This window comes from Marmota marmota, unplaced genomic scaffold, assembly GCF_001458135.2.
Source record: "Marmota marmota marmota unplaced genomic scaffold, marMar, whole genome shotgun sequence".
Classification (NCBI taxonomy): domain Eukaryota; kingdom Metazoa; phylum Chordata; class Mammalia; order Rodentia; family Sciuridae; genus Marmota; species Marmota marmota.
This window is the reverse complement of record NW_026000240.1, coordinates 36,525,446-36,550,340: the sequence shown is the minus strand read 5'-3', so window position 1 is coordinate 36,550,340 and position 24,895 is coordinate 36,525,446. Positions and strand designations below refer to the sequence as shown.

General features: G+C 40.1%; 1 long non-coding RNA gene and 1 pseudogene across 1 annotated transcript; both read left to right on the top strand.

Moving 5' to 3' along the window:
• The first annotated feature begins 11,165 nt into the window (after window positions 1-11,165).
• Window positions 11,166-13,254, top strand: LOC107143583 (annotated as a pseudogene).
• A 3,836-nt stretch (window positions 13,255-17,090) lies between these two features.
• Window positions 17,091-23,763, top strand: LOC125613643. The gene is made up of 3 exons (XR_007344209.1): window positions 17,091-17,101; window positions 19,548-19,552; window positions 23,289-23,763. It is a non-coding gene; the product is annotated as an uncharacterized LOC125613643 (long non-coding RNA).
• The last annotated feature ends 1,132 nt before the right edge of the window (window positions 23,764-24,895 follow it).

Here is a 24,895-nt window from a genome sequence, read left to right as displayed (position 1 = left end):
GCAGTCTGGCTGGGCACAATTCAGGAGCCACTTGTCAAAAGAAACAAACTTTATTTTTAGAACACACACACCACACCACACAGCTCCTCAGGAAAATCCCTCAGAGCCCAACTTCCACCACCGGCTTCCCCCAAGCCTCTCAACCTCCCCCACTCCTTCTGCTCTTGAGGTCGATTGGCTGGGTTGTGTGGGCGGAGCCAAAAAAAGTCCCCCAGTGAGCAGCTCCATGGTCTGAAAGGGTGGGGAAACAGCCCAATGAGCATCACCGCAGAGGAGCCAATCAGTTGGCAGCTAGAAGTTTGCTGGGGCCGCTGTGAGCCAATCATCAGCTGGCAGCTGGAAGTTTGCTGGGGCCCCTTTTGGCTGTGGCTCTCAACATCAAAAGAATAAAATTGTGGCATTTGCAGATAAATGGATAGAATTGGAGAATATTATGCTAAGCAAAATAAGCCAATCCCAAAAAACCAAAGGCCTAATATTCTCTCTGATAAGTGGATGCTGATCCATAATGGGGGGAGAGGGGGCATGGGAAAAATGGGGGAACTTTGATTGGACAAAGGGGTCATGGGGGCATGAAGATGGTGGAATGAGATGGTCATCAATACCCTTGGTACATGTATAACTGCACATAAGGTGCAACACAGAGAAATGAAAATGTACAACCAGAGAAATGAAAAGTTGTGCTGCAATTGTGTACAGTGAATCAAAATGCATTCCAGTGTCATATATACCTAGTTAAAATAAATTAATTGATTTTTTAAAAAGCCTGTATACATTGACCTCCAGTAATAAGCATAAAATTAGACAGAAATGACTTCTATTTAAAACTCCATCTTAGGGCTGGGGTTGTGGCTCAGCTTAGAATGCTCTTAGGAGCACCCATGAGTGCTGGATTCAATCCTTAGCACCACATAAAAATAAATAAATAAAAGTACTTTACCCAACTACAACTAAAAATATATATTTTTTTAAAAACTCCATCTTCAGTCTCTTCTATCAGTAAGAAATAATAATATAAATTAAACTTAACATATAATATATGAAGCATTTTTACATATATGAATGAGGTTTATCTACCCAACATAGAATTTCTCACTTCTCTGTAAGTTTCTCATTTCTCTTCAAGTTTCCTTAGTTAGAATGAATTAGACTCAATACTCAATTGAGGAATATTAGGTGGGTTTGCTAGCATAATTTTCTTCCTATTCTCTTCTTTTTCTAAATAAATCATTTTATTACTGAAGGTTTTTTTAAAAAGACATTGTAGAGACTATTGTAAGTATTCCACAATTCTTCCTGGTAAGTGATTAAATAAATTTAAATCTGGGATGGGCAGGAGAAAGACACATTAATGTTTATCCTTTGACATTTTTCTTAATAACATTAGCCACCACTTATAGAGCTTTTACTCTGTGATAGGCTTTATTATAAATATTTAATGCACATTAACTTATTTAATCATCACACTCTGAGTGATGGGTGCATTAAATTCAGATGTGGAATCTGAGCCTTGGAGATACTAATTTACACAAAGTCATGTGTCAAGTCAATGGTAGAGCAGAGCTCAACCCAGATCAGAGGACCCTACAACCAAGGTTTTCTATACATTCTGTATTTCCCTTAGCCATATTGTTTAATGGTCCTTGTAGAAAATCAAGTTTCCTGTCTGGGACTGCTTGTAAGCTATGGTTTGTTTTGTTTTGTTTTTATTAATATCATATACTGTAAAGGTCAAAAAGACAAAGCTATGAAAGACAGTCTCAAAAGTCTCTCCCACTGGTGTCTATTTTTGGATATAGGATATGGCAACAGGCAAAAATATAGAAGATATAAGATTAGGCAAGATATGGAAGAGATAATGTTGAAAGAATGGTGGGTTATAATAAATAAAATGATAGTTGAAATCTCCTTTAATGAGTTAGACTCAATATGGGGCCATTTACTCCAATGGTGTCCTATAAGTTATGGAATCATGAACTCTCTTAACATTGTTGGCAGTGACCCCAGACCTTAAGAAGCATGACTAAAAGGAAATGGTTTCAATAAGAGGGACAGATTCAGACCAAGTTCAACCAACTGGAATGTTGCAGTTTTCACTATATATTTGAAAATAGAATATTATTTTAAGACAATCAGGACTAACTTTAGACAAATATCATTTCTATATTAACATTCTCATCTCTGGGAATCCCATTTCCCTGGACCCTTAGTGCTCAGGACTGTCAAATTATCCCGAGGAATAAGACTTTATTCCACCCCACCTCCCAGCCCTGCCCATCTGAGTATGTCAGTGCTTCCCAACCATACCTCTGCCCTGTTGAGGCTGTTTCTTATGATTTAGTTCAGGAAGTCTGACAGGACCCACTGACTACTCTGATCCACAGTAAGGTCTGAAGAACTGACACTTAGCATTCCTACACATAAGTGTTTTAATGAAACAGGAGAATTCTGATGTTTCAATTAGCTATCCCTTTTCCCAAAACAAAATAATTCTGGATGGTGGAATTTCAGCAGTGATACATGGTTTAGAGTGAGAAATGAAATTTAGAGAAGGAATAAATTATTTCAGAAGGAAATTCTTTTTAAAATGTTTTTATTAGTGTGTTACATTTATACATAATAGTGGAATTCATTTTTACATAATCATACATCCATGGAATATAATTTGCTCCATTTCAGTCCTCAGTACTTCCTTTTCCCCATTTCCCTATTTCCCTTCCTCTATGGAACTTCACTTTATTTATTTATTGTTCTCTTAATTGGTGCCTTACAGATAATATTAAAGATGGAATTTGCTGCAATGCAATGTTCATGTATGTACATAGCATAATTTGGTCAATTTCATTTTGAAGTTTCTCCCTCTCATTTCTAAATAAGAATCTCTCTTGGGAGGATAGGAAGGGCAACAGAATAGAATAGACTATATGATTGATGTATGTACATTCCATATATGTATTATATGTCAAAATACATTCTGCTGTCATGTATGACTAAAAAAATAAAAATAAATCATATGGTTAAAAAAAAGAATCTCTCAGAACTTGATTTAAGTACATAATGTACAAGTACATAGGCTATGTGATCATATACAAGTGACTTAACTTTTCTAATTCCTAGTTTCTTTGCCTGTAAAATGGAGTTGTTTCCAAACTCTACCTCAGAGGGTTGTTGTAGAAATGACATGAGCTCATGTGGGTAAAGTTTTGAATTTGTATTATGGTAACTGGTCTTGTACAGTTAAAAAGAGTTGACTAAGGAGTTAGGATTGAAGCTGGTACATAATGGGTCACAAACAGATGAATAGAAGGCAATGATCAGTCAGCAAAAGGTACCTCTGTAAGCAGGTACAATTTCTCACATCCACCTACACATGAGCACTCCCAAGCTTTCTTTGTGATGTCTTGGTAGTATATACTGTATGGAAGAAATTGCCATTAATAATTATCATTCAATACTTTTCTTTCTTTTTTTTGTACCAGGAATTGAACTCAGGGACACTCAACCACTGTGCCAGCCCTATTTTGAATTTTATTTAGAGACAGGGTCTCACTGAGTTGCTTAGCAGAGGCTAGCTTTGAACTCATGATCTTCTTGCCTCAGCCTCCCAAGCTGCTGGGATTACAAATGTGTGCCACCACGCCTGGCTATTCAATACTTTTCTTACATGTACATTTTAAAAATTGATTTGAATGTGAGTTATCAGTAATAGTGATTTTTGCCACATATTAGAACATGATTTGAGACAAAGCCATTCTAGTTAATAAGATTCTAAATATTATTTATTCCAGATATTATCTGAATTAAGTATACATCAGAATTACTTGAGAGGTTCTGGCTAAGAATCTTGTTTCATGGACCCTTCCCCCCAGAGATTTGTTTGCAAATATTAAGGATACAGCTCAGGCAATTGTAGTTTTAATAAGCATTCCCAATTTACCTGATACAGGTGGTTAGAGATTCATATTTTGAAATTTTTTATTTATTTTCTTTTCTTTTTGCTTTATTATTCTATGAAGAAGCAACTGTTAATCTTGTCCAAAGTTCTCCAAATTTCCACAGCCTCCTAATCCTTTCAATGTCACTTTATGAATAATGCCCGATATAGATTTGCATGTGAAAGCACAACCTACCTACCTAATCTGGGGACCATCTCCAAATTTCAAAATATTTCAATGCTTGTATTTGAATCTCTACTGAGACAATTTTTCTCCCTATTCTCAGTCTTAAGTTCCCCACACATACATACTTCTAAGTCACTCTTTCCTAAGTAAGACATTTTGCAACTGCTACTTTTCAAACTTTGATAGAAAAACTTAGATTTCATATTATCCACTTTATTTCTTTTTCTCATAAAGGTCTCAGTAATTTTCAGGTCTCAGTTAAGATAAAATGACAGATGGGCCATGTAGCTATAAGGTGTAATTAGATGATGCTAAATAAATGCTTTAACATTATTAAATGAAAGCACTTTTTATGTACACCCAGATCTCAATGACACAATCATGTACCCAAGGGCACAGCTTGAGCCAGGAGATGTTGGAATCACCTTCTTTGAAAGAGCTCTTTGGTAATGAATTCCTTTGATTTTGCATTTTGGATTATATTTCTTTTCTCTAACAAGTAAAAGAGCAAAATAACTTTTTATCATTCATCCAAAATCCTGAAGCCACATGCTCTCTCTGAGTCTCCCTAAGTTGTTTCAAAGGCAGCACTGAGGTCCTGGGTTTAGAGGTATATTATAAAACAGACCATGGGTTAAAAGCACATAGGATGCTACTGACTCATAGTTCAATGCAGCATGACTGATCAATTCACTTCACCTTTTGATCCCATCTTTGCAAACCATAGATCATATTGAGAATTGATGACATCATATTTAAAAACATGCAAAATGTTAAATAGATAATCAGTCTATCAACTTGATAAATCATCAGTGAAAGCCAGTTATTATTATCAACCACTGTATTTGCTAAACCCAGTCCACAAGCCAGCACCACTTTTATGGAAGGATCTAGACTTGCAGACAGCAAGTGATACCTGAAATGTAATGAGTCCAATATTTATTTGTATAAGCTTTATACTGATTCAGTTTTGAAGTATTTAGTCCTATGGAAAAGGTATAAAAGGAAAGAGAATGATTTGGAAAGCAGGCAGTATGTTGTTCACCTGGACTACACTAGTGGTCAAAGTCAGCATGAGAGAAGATTCTTAAGAGAAACAGCTTATAATCAGCTCTATAATATAAAGATATATTTCAAATATCTTTACATGCTAGAGCTCTTTCTTGGTTTTGGCATTTTCTTGTCATTGTTTATTCTTTCTTGGGTCAGATATACAAGCAATTCAATTACTTCCAAAATTTAGCCAAAGAGCATAAACCTTTGTTTGCATTTGACAATTCAAGAATATTGTTACTCAGAGAAAATACCAGGTTACTGAATTTACCCAGGTAACTCTCCAGAATCCTTTGTGATTTTGTGGGAATTTGATCTGAATAGATGGCACATCCAGGATGAAGGGACTAATGACTCCCTTTTTAAAAATGTTTGAAGGTCCAGGAAACTATTTTAGCCATCAATCAAATATGTCTTTCTCACCTGTCCACTTTGCAATTCCAAAGGATGGGAACAAGCAAACTTGTTAGCACACATGAGCCTGATACTCTCTACATTTCTTTCTTTCTTTCTTTCTTTCTTTCTTTCTTTCTTTCTTTCTTTCTTTCTTTCTTTCTTTCTTTCTTTTCTTTTCTTTTTTTTTATGGTGCTGGGGATTGATCCCAGGGCCTTGTGCATTGGAGGTAAGCACTCTACCAACTGAGCTATATCCCCAGGCTACACTCTACATTTCAATAACATTCTCTCATTTGTGTTTAGGCATAGATGCTGATCCTAAATATTCTTGACTAACCTAGTAAGACAGTAGTAAGACAACTTCATTGAGTAAATATTTATGGAAGGCCTGTTCTGTACAATGCAGAATATTGAACACACCATTATGTTTCAGTGGGAGTAGTTGTGCATTTCAGATTAAAAATTTAGGTGTACAACAATGGAAGTCAATTTTATTCACCATGAGAAGTTAACAGATGAATCATATTTTGATACTTTTCCCCCACTTGCTCTGAACTTTTGCTCCTGTCATCCGGAATGGCAGGTAACTTATTCTGCTTCATTTTGTTAGGGAAGATTATATGATGCTTGCCATAAGACCCTGTAACCCTTCCTGGCTTTTGTTTCCAAAACCCTAAGCCAAGGTTTGCAGGTTCAAACATTTAGAGGGGCCCTGGCAGTTAAAGTGATGGGGGAGTGGGCTGGAGAGGTTTATGATGTCTGATCTCAGCCTACTTAGAGGAATAGATCAAAGGAAGAGATACTTTCCCCCAGAGTATAAAAAGGATTTTCCAAGGTTCAGAAAAGAAGATTATTTTGTGGGTTCCAGAAAAATAGCAATCTCTACCCCAAATTTCCTTGAAGCCCTTTAATGGGCTGCAGAGGGCAGGATTGGTTTCATAATGTTCCAGGAAAGAGGAATTCCAAGCACTGGGATTTCCAGAGGAGAATGGCATTCAGTGAATCAACAAAATGAGCATTGGTGTAGTACCCCACTCTTAGGGATGAGAAGAATAAAGAATAAATTTGGGATTTTGAATGTACTTTCATAATATAACATTATATTGAGACACCTGCAGCAGCATGGTTAAATATAAACTGTCTTAAATACTGAAAATTAGGATTCAAATATTATGAATACTGGCTGTATATAAGAAAACTTATCTCTCTGTATCTTAGTTTACTCATCTTTAAAATCATAACATTACTCAAAAATAATAGGACATATTATAGTATTATGCAAATTAAATTCTATGTGCATATCTGATATATTAAACAAATAATTCTCATGGGATATATCAGAAAGAATCTTTGTTTTCACCTCGTACTGTTCTTTTAAATTTTTTACTGTTCTTTTAAATCAGTAAGGAAATCTTTCCCAAACTGTTAATTAGAAATAGGTTAACTGATGAATTTTGTGCTACATTTTGTGCATTTAAAAGGTTTTTTTTTCAGATAATCAGGTTTGAAAATACTATCTTGATTCTGAAAATAAAGCCTCCTTTCATAAAATAATGAAAATTCCAGATTTTATTTAAACTTATAATTTCTCTCTCCTGAATTTTCTATCAGTGAGAAGGGAGGAGTGAAAGGTTCCTGCATTTTCAGTATAGTTACAAGACACCCTGAGCTGGCAGATGATTGAAGTTGACTATTCTCTAACTGCTGCACCCCTCCCCTGACTCAGGCAATGGCAAGGCCCTACTGAGGTGGATGGCACAAGGCGTCCATCCTCTGGAGGAGCGCAGTATGTTTCTGGGAATGGGCTGATTTGTTTTTGTATTCCTTTAATAAGTATAGTTGCGATTTCTCATATGACCATTAAGTATGAAGGAAAAAACATGACTTTCCCAATTAATGCAACTACTTCTAAAGAATAGATCTGTTTGCTCTAAATGCAATGATTCAGCTGTGGAGTGTAAATTGTTAATGTCTAATGAAAAACTCCCTGTATTCCTGTCAAGGAAGTTTTTGAGAAATTAAATTAAAATCTAGAGAAGAAAAATTAATGTTAAGAAGACAGATTAGTGCTTGGTACTGGGCAACTTGTTCTTGTTCCTGTGCACAATGGTTTGTGCTCTTACTCTTGTTTGATTAAAATTAATAACAAGTCAACCACTTGCCGTAACCATGGCACCGGTTCCAGTCAGTAAGTCAAGAAAGAATAGTCAAGGTATAGGCCAATAGTTTGGGACATTTCTAACTATTATTAAAAGTTAACTAAGCAGAAACAGCTCGAAGCAAAACGCAAACTGAAAGTACAAATGCTTGCTTATGCATAAGCCAAGATACATTCTTCTATTCTAATTGTAGCTACGTAATATTTTGTTTCTTTGAATAATGATTCCTGTTTTGTAACCACAAAGTACTGTGAGCCTGCCAAAATGAAAAGTATATATGATCAGCTTCACAAGTAAAGATTGGGATCAACACCTTCACTTTGGTGTCTGTGTTGTTTCTACACCCCTCTTTCGCCGACTCCTCACCATCCGCTCATCTCCTGAGACCCCCTGTTGGAGCTGGTCTCTGACATCTAACCGTTATCATATCTTTCAGAGGTCCCCATTGAGAATCTCCTAGTGATGCAAGCAAAGCATTATCCTGTAGCTGGCCACTTTTTTCTCATCCTCATCTTCTATATCTTTCCTCTGGTGTCACAGTACACAGACTCTATTACTTGGTGTCCTATTAACTCTGCAGTCCCCTAGGTTGGGTTTTAAAACAAATCCATGCTGCCACATGGCAAGTACTAAATAAGTGCCATTTTTATTACTATAGTTCAAAATAACTAATTGAAAAGATGACTTTAAAAGATAATCTACCTCCATGGGGCTGGGAATGTGGCTCAAGCGGTAGCGTGCTCACCTGGCATGCACAGGGCGCTGGGTTTGATCCTCAGCACCACATACAAATAAAATAAAGATGTTGTGTCCACTGAAAACTAAAAAATAAATATTAAAAAAATTCTCTCTCGAAAAAAAAAAAAAAAAAAAAGATAATCTACCTCCAAATTAGGACCTTGTACTATTTAAGTGTTTTGTTTGTTTTTACATTCTTGGTAGTATTGGGGCAAAACCCAGAGCTTCATGCATGCTAGGCAAGCACTCTACCACTAAGCTATATCCCCAGTCCTCAAACAGTTTTTGTTACATAAAAGTGTTGTAAGTAGAAATTTGACCATTTGCTGCTGGATATGAATATCTATTGTAGGTGTCATACATGAACTCAAGTGTGCATGGGGCCCCCTAGGATTCATTAACTGAATATATGTAGAGGCTTATTTTATTTTATTTTATTTTTTGTAGTTGTAGATAAACAATACCTTTATTTTGTTTGTTTATTTTTTTATGTGGTGCTAAGGATCAAACTCAGTGCCTCACATGTGCTAGGCAAGCACTCTGCCACTAAGCTATAGCCCTAGCCCGTAGGTTTTTTTATTTCAGGTGAAAACAAATACATCTAACCATCTTTTTATGTAAATGTATATGGATATAGGTAATAATTTTTAAACCTTGGAAATTATACTCTCAAAGAAAATAATGGTCATATGGAACTTTATTCTATATCTGGTAGATAGTTGCACCTCATTTACTGATTTTTTTTTTCATCATCAGACTTTTTGAAAGATAAACCAATCCTTAAAGCCCAGTACTCAATCCAGGACTCTTCTTTCTATCTCACTGACCTTGTCCATTCTGAGTTCTCCAAAAACCATTAAATCTTGAAAGTTGTGCTTTCCTCTTTTTCTAGAATTCTATAATTGTTTCTGTTGAGCCAGCCAGAAGGGAACTGCGATCAATTCGATGTAACAATCCCTGAATAGCAGAATCTCCTTTAACAGTTGTGAACATTCTCATACAGACATATAAGACTTTTGTTTTCATGGTAGCAGAGATTGACCCCAGAGTCTTGCACATGCTAACAAATGCTCCACCACCAACCTACCTTCTCAGCCCTACAAATGTGGAAAACATCTATGCCAATTATACAATCAGCAATGGCAGTCACAAAAACTTGATAATAGTTGACAGACACTAGTGGGCCAATTCCCAGCATTCCAGCCTCTGAAGGGAGGTAGAGGACCTCCAACTAGATTGAGGCCCCATTGTCCTCAGTGGTAAAACAGTTCAATACTTCATTCTAAGGTTGATTATCCTTTTTTTATTACCCAGTCCCCTGAGTTCCTGTTTTCTGAGATCTCTTCTCAAAATAAATTTTCTGGGATCACTTCCCAAAATACAATGCCTGCACCCAAGTGTCATGTTCTGCTTTTGGGGACAACTGAAATTCTGGGACAAGAGTTATACACGAAACAAGTAGACCAGCATAAATTTGTGATTCATAGGATCACTAAACCAAAGGAAAATCCCTCACCTGACCACTTGTAAGGCTTCCCTTTCAAATGTATATTCTCTGAGAATTCATAAGAACTCAGTTGTCTTCTTATTCGCCTGTACACCCTGTCCCTTTTCTTTGGCAAAGAACTAGAGCCTATAGATAAATTCAGTTTTCTAGTCCTTCAAAGTATCCACTGGCCCCTGAATTTCTGTAAAACTATTATTTCTCCTTGAGTCAAAATCAAACTTAAAAAAACAATTTATTTTCATTCCCCGTATTTCCTCAAGTTCAAGCTGTTTTCTTGCAGTTTTTCATTTAAAGGATCATCTAAAAATCCTGGGTAAGGGCTCCTTATGTGGAACTATTTAGGGAAACTCTACCTGGAGAATCCAAGGATAAGAAATAGTGTGGGATCAAAGCAATGGATAAGTTATGAATGCCACAGATTGAGACTATGTAGGAGAAACTACCTACATAGTTACTACCTCTGTTGGGACAAGTAAAACTTCAGGGAAAAGACTCCATGAAACTCCCATCTTGCCCACCATTCCCAGACCCATGAGTTAAAAATCTTCCACTGCTAACGAGATGACAAACCAACCAACAGCTGTGGTTTGAATTGTCCTCCAAAGTTCATGTGTTGAAAATATGATTCTCCAAAGCAGCAGTTTGGGAGGTAGAGATTAATGGGAGGTGTTGGGTCAATGGGGCACCATCCTCACACATGGATTAATACCATTCTTTCAGAAGAGTCTTCCTTATGAAGGGATGAATGTGAGCTGAGTGTTGTGGTTACATTCCTGCATTTCCAGCTACTAGGGAATCTGAAGCAGGAGAATCAAAAGTTCAAAGCCAACCGTAAAAACTTAGTAATGTACTGTTTTAAAATTTAAAAATTTAAAAGCAGCTGTGGATGTCATTCTGTGCTTGCCTAATGTGTGTGAGGCCCTGGGTTCAATGCCCAATACCAAATATATATATTTTTTTTTCTCTTAAGATTTCCATCACTACAACAAAATATATAAGATATAACTTATAAAGTTATATATAATATATAACTTATAAAGAGAAAATGTTTGTTTGGGCTCACAGTTTTAGAGGTTTCAGTTCATGAGTCTCAGTTTAGAGGTTCCAGATGGGGGTAACAGATGGCATGGCAGGAAGTATGTGGCAAAGTAAATCACTTGGGTGAGGGAGCAGGGTAAAGGAGGACATGTCATGGTGTGGGGCCGTGGAGCTTCTTCTCAATCGTTTTATACTTGGGAATAGCTGCAGAACACACCAAGCTGCCACTGGAGTGGAGACTGATAAAGAACTCTCATACTGCTAGCCAGCACCCAAACTTATCCAGAACATAGGAAAGTGTCTCAGTGTCTTTAAGCTTACAATAAACACTGTAATTGTTTATATGCACAAGTTTTGTATGCACTATTCTTTTCACCAAATTCAGCAGACATAGAATATCACCTACTGCATTATTTTTGGCTGCAAAGTGGAAGAACAGGCTCAAAAACTTCAACATGTTATCAAAGTAGCACATTTATCTTAATCTTCTTGTGCCACTGTTGGATACATACAAAATGTGATGCTTCAGCAGACTCAAAAACTGTTTTTACTTGAAATCATAATGTCACAAACACTAGATTTTGAGATCACCATTAAACACCCATACACAGATGTGGTGAAATGTACCCAGTTAGTAAGAGCAAGCAAGGATTTGGCACGGACATCCTACTTTATAATTACCAACAGTCTACCTCTTACAACCTTCTGTCTTCAATACAAACAAACAGTGATAACACGTGCATGCATTCATTTGGCAAATAGTCTAGTTGGGAGATTCCTGTATTGACTGATGGAAAGCATTGGTGGGAATATGTGGATCCTACAGTTACTCTAAATTAGCTAAAAAACTAAATGAGCTAAAAACTGAGTTTCTAAAAATATTGGAGAAAATACCTAAGAGGATTTGAAACTGGAGGGCTAATCAGGCAGCTAAGAAACAAAAAGAAGATAGGCACGTTTGAGAGACACCACTTTTTGGTTCAGCTTTAGTCCAGAATTCCATATTAGTAGATAGTGTCACAGGTGTGCTTACAAACCCAAGTTTTCAGAAAGCATCTACATCAGCATTCCCTGCACTGGGACCTATAAATTCAGGAAATATATCTGTTCAGGATAGCCATACATCTGATAATTCATCAGTGCTAGCAACAGGAATGCCCAGTACCTCATACAGTTTGTCATCCCACCAAGAATGGCCTCAACATCAAGAATCAGCAAGGACAGAACTAATATAGTCATAGAAATAGGAAATATATTTTTCTGGTAGCTAATACAATATCAACTTCAAGCAGGGACCTTCTGTACCTCTGAATTCAGGATTACATGATAGAACTGACAAAATTTCTGATCATTCATCTGTTAAGCAAGAATATACTCATAAAACAGGGAGCAGTAAATACCATGAACCTATTTCTGCTATTCCTGGAATAATTCCTCCAAATTTTTATTTAGATAAATATAGAGAAAAACACAAGCTAGAAACTAGGTCTTGTATAAGGAGATAATTATATAGCTGTCCAGGAAGAATAGCAACACAAACACATGCAGTCACAAGCAGCCAGCAGCAGTTCTGTAACTTCTCTAATTAAAATGAAAATTCCCATCACAAATACTAAAAAAAAACTGAAAATACAGAGGAGAGAAAAAGGAAAAGAGTGGATCACTGAAATTATGGATTCCAATACTACCCACTGATACAGGCACTAGTAAGGAAGAACTGGAGATGAAGACAAAGTTTCATCCTCAGAAAGACAGTTTTGATCAAGGCAGTGGAAGAACAAGCATTTAAGCCCATATATAGCAGAGACCATAAATAAGGAAAAGCACCAGGAGCATCTTGCTAACCACTACCACACCAGCAGTCACAAGCATTCCCATCCACATAGTGGCAAGAGCAGTGGTGGCAGTAAACACAGTGCTGATGGAATGCCACCCACTGTTTTGAAGAGTCCTGTTAGACTGAGTAGTGATGGCATTTCCTCTAGTTCCAGGTCCTGAAGGAGGAAGCTGCATATCAATGATGTTTCTCACAACCATCACTCCAAAATGAGCAAAAGTTACAAAATTTCAGGTGGGCTATGGACATCTCAGAACCCTCATAAAACTGGACAAGAAGCCAATGAAAACCAATGGTTCTGATGCCAATCACAAATACTATTATACCATCAGCCAGCATATGGACTACAAAGACACATTCGACATGCCGGACTCACTGTTACATGCCCAAGAAATGAACCCATAATTATATTCATTTAGGTCAATTTTTCCTTTTTTTTAATTTAAAAATTGTCAGAATGGAAAACTTCCTCCTGATCTAGCAATGGTAACACCTGCTGTTGCTGCTACTGTTTCAATATTTGTTAAGTGCTGCTTTATTCTTATTCTGAAAAGAAGAGATTATATAAACAAGTCTTTATCTTCATATATGATAAGTGTTACAAATACTGTAAAGGCATGGAAAATGTAAAACTCAGTATTTCTACAACTGCAGCTAAGAACACTAGGATGAATGGTGGCTGTTTCTAGGAATATAAGATGCATCCATTATGTATAATTTGAATACTGAAACTATTTTGTTGCTCGATTTTGAATGAGTGTAAATTACTCTCTTGTGTATTTATATATGTATGTATGATTTGCATGTTTCAATTATAAAGGGATAAAACAGTATACTGACAACTGTTTACAAGAAAGTGAAGAAAAATTTATATATTATTTTTGTATGTTTAGATATTACCATAAATACTCAAGATTGGAGCTGGCTTTTAAGTATAATAATATACAGAATAACTTAAATTTTCTCCTGTCAGACACTAATCCAAAACAAAGGTGGCACTTTTTCATACTAACCTAAAACTTTGGCCTTACTAGAAGCCATTGGAAGGGGACACTTTACTACCAGCTGGTATGTAGTGCTGCAGACAGTCCTTTATGCTATGAGGCACTCAATTTTTACCTTCAGAGGTTCTGACCATATTGGTTGCTGAAATAACCCCTAATTTTCTGAAGGTTTGAAGAGGAAAAAATAAACTTTACATACTCTTGATGTGAAGTGCATTTAAGTGTTTGTTGGCTTGTTGTAGTACTATAAAAGAGATATTAATATTGGATAGTGGATTATGGTGATTCAAAAACTAAATTCACAAAAACTTATGTAGTGAAGAATTAGTAAGTTTTTCCTTAAAGAACTTTCAACAATATGTATTGATGGAAAAGGATCAACTATGTATTGTTGAAAAGGATCACTTTTCCTTTAGCATTTAGAATATCATATTCTCAAATATATTCCTCCTCTGAAGCATGTTTGTGTGTGATAATATGGTAACATTTTTTTCAGGTTAATGCAGTCTTCCTTATAAAAAAATATAATGAATGAAACCTATGCTTTCTCAATTCCTTTATATTCTAACAATAAATAAAATGATCACTGACTGCATTGTACCTGTACTTATAGTTTATGGTTGTTATCAGAAAGTTCTGTAAGAAAAAAAAGTTCAGCCTTCAGTCAAACCACTAGTGGAATTTTGCATTTGTTTGCACATCTCGGTATATTCCTGTTGAGGTAAAGTTTGCACAGTCATCTAACTCCTGATTGAATAATAAACTTTAACATGTTTAAATTTTATCTCAAACACCAGTGGTATGGCTCTTGTTTATTGGATAATCTTAAATTTATTCTGTGGTATACCTTCAACTATTGAGTATCTTTGAGATGGGTTGGAGTCAACCTCTGTTGAACTGAAAACTGCCTTAATTTTTCTTCTGTGTATATGAACTATTTCTGTTACAAAGCCACTGATATGTACACAATTGTAATTTTACTCAAGAATCTTGTGATTTTCAGACCTTAAAATTATACTGCAGAGCTATAATAACAAAAATGGTATGTGCCATGGTATTGGCACAAAAACAGACAAGAAGACCAACAGAACAGAATAGAAAACACAGAGACATACCCACATAAATACAGTTATCTCATACTAGACAAAGGTGCCATAAACATACATTGGAGAAAAGATAGCCTCTTGAACAAATGGTGCTAGGGAAACTGGAAATCCATAGAAGCAACATGGAATTAAACCCCTATCTCTTGTCTTGAACAAAACTTAACTCAAAGTGGATCAAGGACCTAGGCATTAGACTAGAGACCCTTCTAGGCCTACTAGAAGAAAAAGTAGGCCTAACTATCCATCATGTTGGCTCACAACTTTAGAAGTTTCAAAAGGAGCCAATTTCCTCAATAAGACTTCTAAAACACAAGTAAAATCAAGAATCAATAAATAAGATGGCATCAAACTAAACAGCTTCTTAACAGCAAAGGAAACAATCAAGAACGTGAACAAAGAGCCTATAGAATGAGAGAAAATTTTTGCCACCTCCACCTCAGTTCTCTAAAATATTATAAAGAACTCAAAAAAACTTAACACCAAAAAAGAAAAAATAAAGTAAAATAGCCCAGTCAATAAATGGGCAAAAGAACTGAACAGGCACTTCACAGAAGAAATACAAATGGTCAAAAAAATATATGAAAAAATGTTCAACATCTCTAACAATTACAGAAATGCACATTAAAACTATACTGAGATTCCATTTCACTCCAGTCAGAATGGCAATTATTAAGATCATAAGCATGACCTCAGACCAGGTGCTGGATTTAACCTAGGCTTTTTGCATGGACTAGGACCTCATCTAGGAATGGCACTTTGGAACTGTACTTTAGATCTAGACTCTAGAGTTCACTTGTCCAACTAGAACTGACCTTGGACACGGATCCAGGACCTCAGGTCTACACATGTATTTTGGACCTGAATTTGCCCAGTTCCTTAGAAATGACCTCAACTAGAAAATGAAAGCAGAGGTGAATGAACCTTTTACTTGGTCCTTGAAATGTGATCTGGGTCTTGGACATATATTTGAATACTGAATTCCAACTTTAGAACTCAAGTCTTTGACTATAGGATCTTGGACCTGAGTTTACATTTGGACCATGGATAGAGACCTGGACTGTGTTCCTGTATTTTAACCTGGACCTAGGACTTCAATCTGGATCTTGGAGGTTACATTTGTTTGCTAAGGATTCTATGACAAAGTACCACAGATAGGACAATTTTTTTAAAGAGAGAGAGACAGAATCTTTTTTGTAGATGGACACAACACAATGCCTTTATTTTTATGTGGTGCTGAGAATCGAACCCGGGTCATGCCTGTGCTAGGCAAGCGCTCTACCACTGAGCCACAATCCCAGACCCAGATAGAATAATTTAACAGCAAAAATCTAGTGTCTTTGCTGGTAGGAGAAGGCAGGAGGATTGCAAGTTAGAAACCAATATGAGCAACTTAGCAAGACCCTGTCTCAAAATAAAAAGTAAAAAGGACTGAGAATGTAACTCGGTGGTAGAGTGTCCCTGAGTTTAGTCCCTGTATGACCAGGAAAAAAAAAAAACTCCTAAAATACCTGGAAAATTGGAGGAGTTTGACAACATTAACATGTAGGATTTTGTCCAATAAAAATTCTTTAGACAAAGAAAACAGTTCATTGAAGATGTAAAGATTTTTGCATTGTCTAAAGTCAAGGGATTAATATCAATAAGGGCCAGAAAATGTAGCCCACAGGGCCAAATCCAGTGATTTCTCTATTTTGTAAATTTATTAGAACATGCAGGCAGGGATAATAAATGTATAAAAAGTTGACTTTGGCTCACAACTTTAGAAGTTTCAATCCATGATTGGTTAGCCCTGTTTCTTTGGACTTGTAGCAAGGCAGCACATCATGGCAAAAAGGCATGACCAAAGTAAATCCATTAACCATGTGGCCAGTGAGCAAAAGAAAGAGAAAGGAAAGAGTGGGGATCTCACTCTCCCTTTCAGGGATACACCTCCAAAAACAGAAAGATCTCCCACTCAACCTCACCTTTTAAACTTTTCACCACCTCCCAATAGTATCAAGTTGGGGACCAGGCCTTGAACACATGGGCCTTTAGAGGACATTCTAGATCCAAACTTTGGCACCCACAGAACTATAGCATAGAAATCCTTCTGAGGATTGTAAGCGAGAAATGTGTTTCATACCACTCTCTTAGCTTCTGGTGGTTTTATGGCAATTTTTGGTATTTTGGGCTTATTGATGCATTGCCCTGATGTTTTCATACTCATGTAGCATTCTTCCTGTGTATACATGTACCTGTGTCCACATTTTTCCTACTGATAAGGACACCAATCATATTGGGTTAGTAGTGCACCCTACTGCAGGATGACTTCATTATATCTTCAATGACCTGGTTTCCAAATAAGATCACATTGTGGCACCTGAGGTTAGAACTTCAACATAGGAATTTTGGGGCAGGACACAAGTCAACCCATAAAAGATATGAAGTGGTACATTGACCTGGACTGTGTACATGAACTTCAAATTTGGACTTGGAGCTTGTACCTGGATGTTGACACAGATTGGTCCACAATACTAGGTCTGACATTATACCTATTTCTTGACCATCAGCAGTGTCTGGACCTCAGACCTGGGTATGTATATTCCTTGGATATAGTCTTTAGTCCTGGATTTGGAGCTCATATAGGAACATCAGGTCTTAGAGTTGAATCTTAGCCCTAGATTTTTATCCTTTAATTCAGAATGATTATACATGATCTTGGAACTAGCTATCAGAGCTAGAACGTGATTTGATGTTGGACAGAACCTGGACTTTAGACATGGATTTAATGTGAAACTTGGAATAATTTAAGACCTGAAAAGTGGACCTAGAAACTGGACCTTGGATGTGGACCTTGGACCTCTGTGTTGGACCTCTGACACTGGCAAGAGCAGCTTCCTTGGAATGGGAGGGGTGCAAGCTATACTGGAGTGGGATGCTGAGAAAATGCAGAAGAGCCTGACAATGTAAACAACTGATGTGGGCTTCGCTGTACAGAGATGAAGACAAAAGAGGTAGCTAAAAGGGAAAATTAGATTAGAAATATTTTCAAAGATGGGAGACAATACATGTTTGAATTAAAAGGGGAAGGACTTAGTAAATGGTAAAAGCTGCATTAGAGACTGATGGCCAAGAGAGCAAGAAGAGGCGATTATAAGCATACACAGGATAACCTTCTTATACTATTAACAGGAAGAAAGGAGAAGATGGGTATACATGCAGATACATTAAGAGATTCAGATGGGAAGAGAGTCTATATATCCTAGACTTTCACTCGAAGCCAAAAGGTACAACAGTATAAATGCTTCAGCCCACTATATTTTTACCTAATCAGGCTCCACACAATCTTCCCTAACATTCTTTTAGAGTTCTTGAAAACTCCCAATGTGGTAAGCTGTCATAATAATGCCAGTGATTCGCCTCCTAATATCCATACTTTTATGTATCCTCTCCCACACAAACTCTAGGCTTGGCCATGTGACTTGCTTTGGACAACAAGACATCAGCAAACATGACAAGGAGCAAAAGTTTCAGAAACCTTAATGGGGGCCTGCCCTCATAGAACCCGGAAACAACTGTGCAGTGAAGCTCAGGGTGAAAGACTATGTTAGACCATGTGTGGTTCTATTTGTTTTGTTGAATGTGTGGGAAAGTCCCCACTGAAGTTTCTGTCTCATGAGAACATCACATAATCCCTTACCCCTCTCCCTCCTCTCCGAATAGCACCAAATTCAAAAGTTTTCTTGACCAATCCCTGTAGGACCCTGTCTGCTCGCAGTTCCTGAGTCACCCTGCCAGTCAGCATCCGCCACATCACCTACACAACCCTTCTTAAGCCAAGACGAAGCTTGCAAGCTCACACTCCCAGCCCTCTTCCTCTCTGCTCTCTGCTCTCTTCCTCTTTCTCCTCTTTCTCTTTCTGCTCTCTTCCTCTGCTCTCGGCTCTCCTTCTCTCTGCTCTCCTCCTCTCCTCTCTGCTTCTCCTTTTCTTCCCCTTTGGGCAGCCCCCCCCCCAATAAATCTCTTGGTTGAATCTCCATCTCAGGTGAGTCATTTGCCCTTCATTGGTGCCCTGACTCAGATGGAACTACCCTGCTTTTAAGCAGGACTCCCATCCCACTGGAGATCACCACCTGAGTGGAGACCAAGCTGCACCCATCTTCTTAATCACCTCCTTCACATCCACCATTGCCCTACAAATCGGTGAGTCTCCCTCTCCTGACTCCTAAACCTGCTGAGGCACAGTAATAAGGAACTGGCCATTGATCTTCCGGCAAGCCCCTAGGGTGTTTCGCGGGGAGGAACACACCCCACCCAGACCTTCACAGTCACAGGGGTCCTCTTGGAGTCTTCCCCTTCCTTACAGGCCTCGGCCAGCTTGAGAACTGACAAACCCCCTCCCCTCCTTGAGCTTGAGTCTCCTCCTCCTCACTCTTGGTCCAAAAGCCTGGCACCAGGTAACCCATAGCTCCCATGGACCTCGGGAAGGGCCCCTCACCGGAGGATTTTGGTGACAACCATATCCTCGGCCTGAGGTCTCGTTCTGATATTTGGCTCAAGTGGGACACCTCTCCAGTCAATATATCATACCCTTCCTCATAGCCCCAAGGTGGGGTGCCTCCTCTCTGCCAGCTGACTCCCCTCTCAAATGCCTCCTCAACAATTTGGACACCCTCAGCCTAACCCCAGAGATCAAACTCAAGAAATTGATAAAATTCTCTACTCAGGATTGGCCCAATTATCCCTTAGATAACCAAAACCATTGTCCCCCTTATGGGTCCTTAGCCCCGCCATTTTGCAGGATCTCTATAATTATTGAGTGCGATCAAAAAAATGGGCAGAGATTTTACACATTCGGGCTTTCTCTTCCTTCACTCCAATCCGTCTCTCTGTACCTCTTTCAACCCAAAGCATGTCCTCTTGGCTTATAAACCCTCCTCTCTTCCTGACTCCTCATTCACAGATTTTGATCTAGCCAAAGAACCACCACCATATAGTCACCCAAATCCCTCCCCCAACTCTCCTCTTCCTTCATCCGTGCCAGTTCCCACCCCTCCAGCTCCTCCTTCTTCGGACCCTGTCCCACTTCCTCCTTCAGTCCTCCCACCACCCATTCCCACGCACAGTCTGTCTGGCCACATTCTACTTCAATTATGGCTCCTTTGAGAGAGGTTGCTAGGGCAAAAGGGATTGTTAGGGTCCATGTGCCCTTCTCCATAGTGGACATTTCACAGATTGAAAAACGCTTGGGTTCCTACACCACCAACTCTGCTTCATACAGAGGAGTTTCAGTACTTACTCCAAGCCTATATCTCACTTTTTATGACATTTACATGATCCTGGCCAATACTCTTCTCCCAGAGGAACACAGGCGGGTCTGGGAACAAGCCTGTAATTATGCTGATGAGGTCCATTAAACCACTCCAGCCCACCCGCTAGGCGCCCAGGTAGTTCCTGACCAGGACCCTAATTGGGACTACAATACTGCTGCAGGATTAGCCCTGAGGGACCAATTTTCCACCTGCCTAGTTGCTGGACTCAGACGGGTGGCTCAGAAGGTGGTAAACTTTGAAAAACTCCAAGAAATCATTCAGGATAAAAACAAGAACACTTCCACCTTCCCAGATAGACTGACTAAGGCTCTCCAGCAATATACTAATTTAGACCCTGAAACCCCCAATGGGAGACAGCTCCAAATGACCTACTTCTAATCCCAGAGCTACCCTGATGTTCGCAAAACTTTAAAAACTGGAACGAGGACCCTTGACCCCTCAGACTGAAATCCTGGTCACAGCCTTTGAGGTATACCATAACCGGGATGAGAAGGCCAGAAAGCAAAAACTCAGATGCTGGCACCGGCTCTATAAGGACCTACCCCACTGACCCCTTCATTTTTGGCCAAACGCCTACCACCCAAGATGGCCCCTGGGCCCTGTTTTAAATGTGGGGACCGAGGGATACTGCGCACGAGAGTGACCTAATCCCAGGCCACCTGTGCGTCCATGCCCTAAATGCCAATTAAGGGGTCAGTGGGCTGTGGACTGCCCTGCCCCTGAAGGGGAGCCAGATCCACCCCAAGCCCAGATGTGGATCTTTTGGGGCTGGCCACGGATGACTGAAGGGGCCTTGGGACTCCCTCTCCAACAACTACCGTCACCTTTCAGGAGCCCAGGGTCAATATTATGGTGAATGGACACCAGATTAACTTCCTTTTTGACACAAGGGCCACTTATTCAGTCTTGAGGGAGTTTTGGGGACCCACATTCCATCCTGTTCCCCATTATCAGGATAAGGGGATAAACAATCCTTCCCCTTAAAACCCCCACACTCTCTTGTAGGTTTTACCACCATCCTTTCTGCCACCAGTTTTTAGTAATGCCCCAATGTCCCATTCCCCTAGTGGGAAGGGACATCTTAGCCAAATTCCATGCCTCCATCCCAGCTTTTCTTTTGTCCTTGCCCTTGCAGAGGCAACCCACACGTCTGTAGGCTCCCCTCCTTCTCTCCCTCCGGAGGTAAACCCTCAAGTTTGGGACACTTACACCCCCTCTGTGGCTCACTGTGTCCCTGTCAGAATTCATCTTAAGGACCCTCAGCATTTCCCTTGTCAATCTCAATACACTCGTCCAACTAGCAGTCTTCAGGGCCTTCAGCCCATTATTAAGGACCTATGGTGCAAGGGCTGAATAAGACCTACCCACTCCCCTTACAACATTCCAATTTTGGCCGAAAAGGACAGTACCAAATATCCCTCCCAAGCCAGGCTCCTTTTCTGCCCACCAGGCTCGAGGACAATTTCCAGGAGCTGATTGGCAATTGGATTTCACACACATGCCCAGGGTCAAGAGGTATCTCTATCTCCTCATCCTTGTAAACACCTTCTCAAGATGGGTGGAAGCTTTTCCTACCACCAACAAAAGGGCATCCATGGTTGCCTCTGTTTTGCTCTTGAATATCATCCCAAGACTTGAGTTCCTACTTCCTTGCAATCAGATAACTGCCCTGAGTTTACTTTCAAATCACACGATGCATTGCTGAGGCTCTCCACATTCCCTGGAATCTACACATCCCCTATCATCCCACCTCTTCAGGCAAGGTAGAATACATTAACCGCACCCTAAAGGAGACCCTCACCAAGCTCTCTCTCGAAACACATCTCAACTGGGTCAAACTTCTCCCAGTCACCCTGTTTTGCCTTCAGGCACTCCCCAAAAGGCCAACTCAAACATCCCCTTTTGAGGTGATGTATGGATGCCCACCCCTACCGCCTGGGATGATTCCTTCATCCTACATTCTTCCAGAACCTCTCGGTCGTCCCCTTCTTAGTTTTATTCAAACACAGACTTGGAAACACCAGGAAACTCTTATTACCTGATCCCTCCATGCCACATTTCTCTTTCCTCTTAACCCCAGGCAACTGGGTATATTTCTTTCCTCCTTCTGGTGACATGCCTACCCTGACACCTAAATGGAAGGGTCCCCTAAGGGTTATCTTGTGCACTCCCACCGCTACTCACCTACAGGAATCTCCAGGCAAACTGACTTCATGGATTCACATTTCCAGGCTGAAAATGGCCCCACCTATGACCAAGGGAGCCCAGACTGACCATCCACCGTCCTCCTCCCACAAATACTGAGAAATTTTTCAGCGGGGACTCTCCCACACACCACATCTGAGAATCCTTTAAAGCTCCACATCTCATGCCTGAGGGTTCCTTCCCCACTTCCTGAGGAGGACCTTCCTCAACCCAAGAAACCCTCACCCAACATGCCTCACTCTAGATCCACCCATCTCTTTACCACCCTCCTGGCATCCACTTGCCTCATACCTATTTCATCTGCTTCATCAGACATCCCAGATTGCCCCAGTAATTGGGATTTTCTTGTTTTGGCCTTTCTTCCAAATAACATACATTCCTACAGAATCAAATAGGCAAAATATCTAATCAGACCTTTAACCAGCTTCTCCTCAGGGATTACCAGCTACTTACTACCTTGGAGGACACCTATGCCTTACATGAAGGCCTCACCAATGGCTGACAAAACTTCACCATCGTGGATATAGAGCTACAAAATGGATACACGACTGGGGAACTTCACTATCCTGTCACCCAGGGTTTCTAGGCCCGTTTGTTTTCGTGTGCCTCCACCTGACCACTGGCCTTTTCTCAGCCAGTCCCTCTCACTGGACCTCTGGCCAGAAGCTAATGTGGTGTCTCCTCTTCTCTCTTCTTCTCCTTGCCTTTGGGTATCTTTGGTGTTTTTAGGCTCATCATGTGGGTGCACCTGGTTAATGGAGTTCATGGAGGCCCTCCAACAGGACAGCTGGCTGATTCCCCCCATTTGCAAGGACAAGGATTGGATCAAGACTATCCATGACCTATGGCTTCGAGGAACTTTCATTGATTTCAGCTCCAAGGAAATTCACATCTTCAACACCCTGGCCTTTACAGCTATGCTTCTCTTGTCCCCGAACCCTGACCATCCCTCCTTTCCTTCACACTCATCATCCATCTCCAGCAGGAAGTAGCCAGACAATCTCATTGCCCTGCTCCCAACACAAAAACAAAAAGGGAGAAATGTTGGGTGTGTGGGAGAGTCCCCGCTGAAGTTAAGTTTCCATCTCGCGAGAATCACATAACCCCTTTACCCCTCCCCCTCCTCTCAGAAGAGCGCCAAAAGTTTTCTTACCAATCCCCACAGGACACAGTGTCTGCTCGCAGTTCCTGAGTCACCCTGCCAATCAGCACCTGCCATGTCACCTACGCAACCCTTCTTAAGCCAAAGCTTGCAAGCTCATGCTCTCTGCCCTCTTCCTCTCTGCTCTCTGCCCTCTTCCCCTTCTTTCTCTCCTCTCTCTACTCTTTCTGTTTCTCTCTGCTCTCCTCCTCTCCTCCCTGCCTCTCCTTTTCTTCCCCTTCAGGCAGCCCTCCAATAAATCTCTCGGTTGAATCTCTGTCTCAGGTGAGTCACTTGCCTTTCAGGTTTCACCTGGACTCAATGCAGCCACAAGTGAGTCCAGGTGAAACCAATAGAACCACATAGCCAACTCCCAGAAAAAAAAAAAAAAAAAGGAAATCACTATTTTAAGCCATTAAAATTTGAGGTGATTTGTAATATAGCAATCAATAACTTGCCTTTGTGCAAATCAGAAAAGTATATCATAAAAACATGCCTCCAGAGGATCTAAGATGGCAGGCTTGAGGGAGATTGCATTCTGTGTCACTCTAGGACCTGTGATTCAAGTAGTGGGAATACTGTTACTCTGTGAGTGATTAGAGGACCCCCAACTGCTGTTCCCACACAGAAATCACAGCTGCCGTGCCAAACAAGCTCCAGGCATCAGCATCAGCACAGGACTACCAACCACTCCTCCATGCAGGTCCTCCAGGTGCTGAATAGGACCATTGGCATTAGCACCCACTCCGGAATACCAGCCGCCACTCCCACACAGGTCATCTGGCCACAGGCCATGCAAAGGAACTCTGGCCACCACTTCCATGTGGTCCCCCATCTACCAACACAGGACTTCTCTGGTAGTCTCCATCTTGGGACACTGCAACCACTGCCACAGTCCCCTACATGTGGTAGCCTGCACCTGGGGACACAGCACTAGGTCTGTGTGAGAGCTGCCAGCCACAATACTAAACCCCACAGAGCTGTATCTCTGAATACGGCGTTCAAAACACCCCCCAGCCCCACCCGACAGGACACCCCAACTCTGAGAGCAGCGGCCTCCATCTTGGGACACCTTTTCACCATCTTTAGCTGGGGCAAATCCCAGCTTGGAACACCCACTGGGGCTTAGAAACAATATCAAAGTACCAAAAATCCCCAACTACCCCCCCTCTCCCCAGCAGTTGCTAACCTGGCACAGTGCCTGTGGCTACACAGCCAGTCTGTAGCTCACAAAACTGGGTTCAATATAAAACAGCTCTCCATGACAGGTGCAAGGCC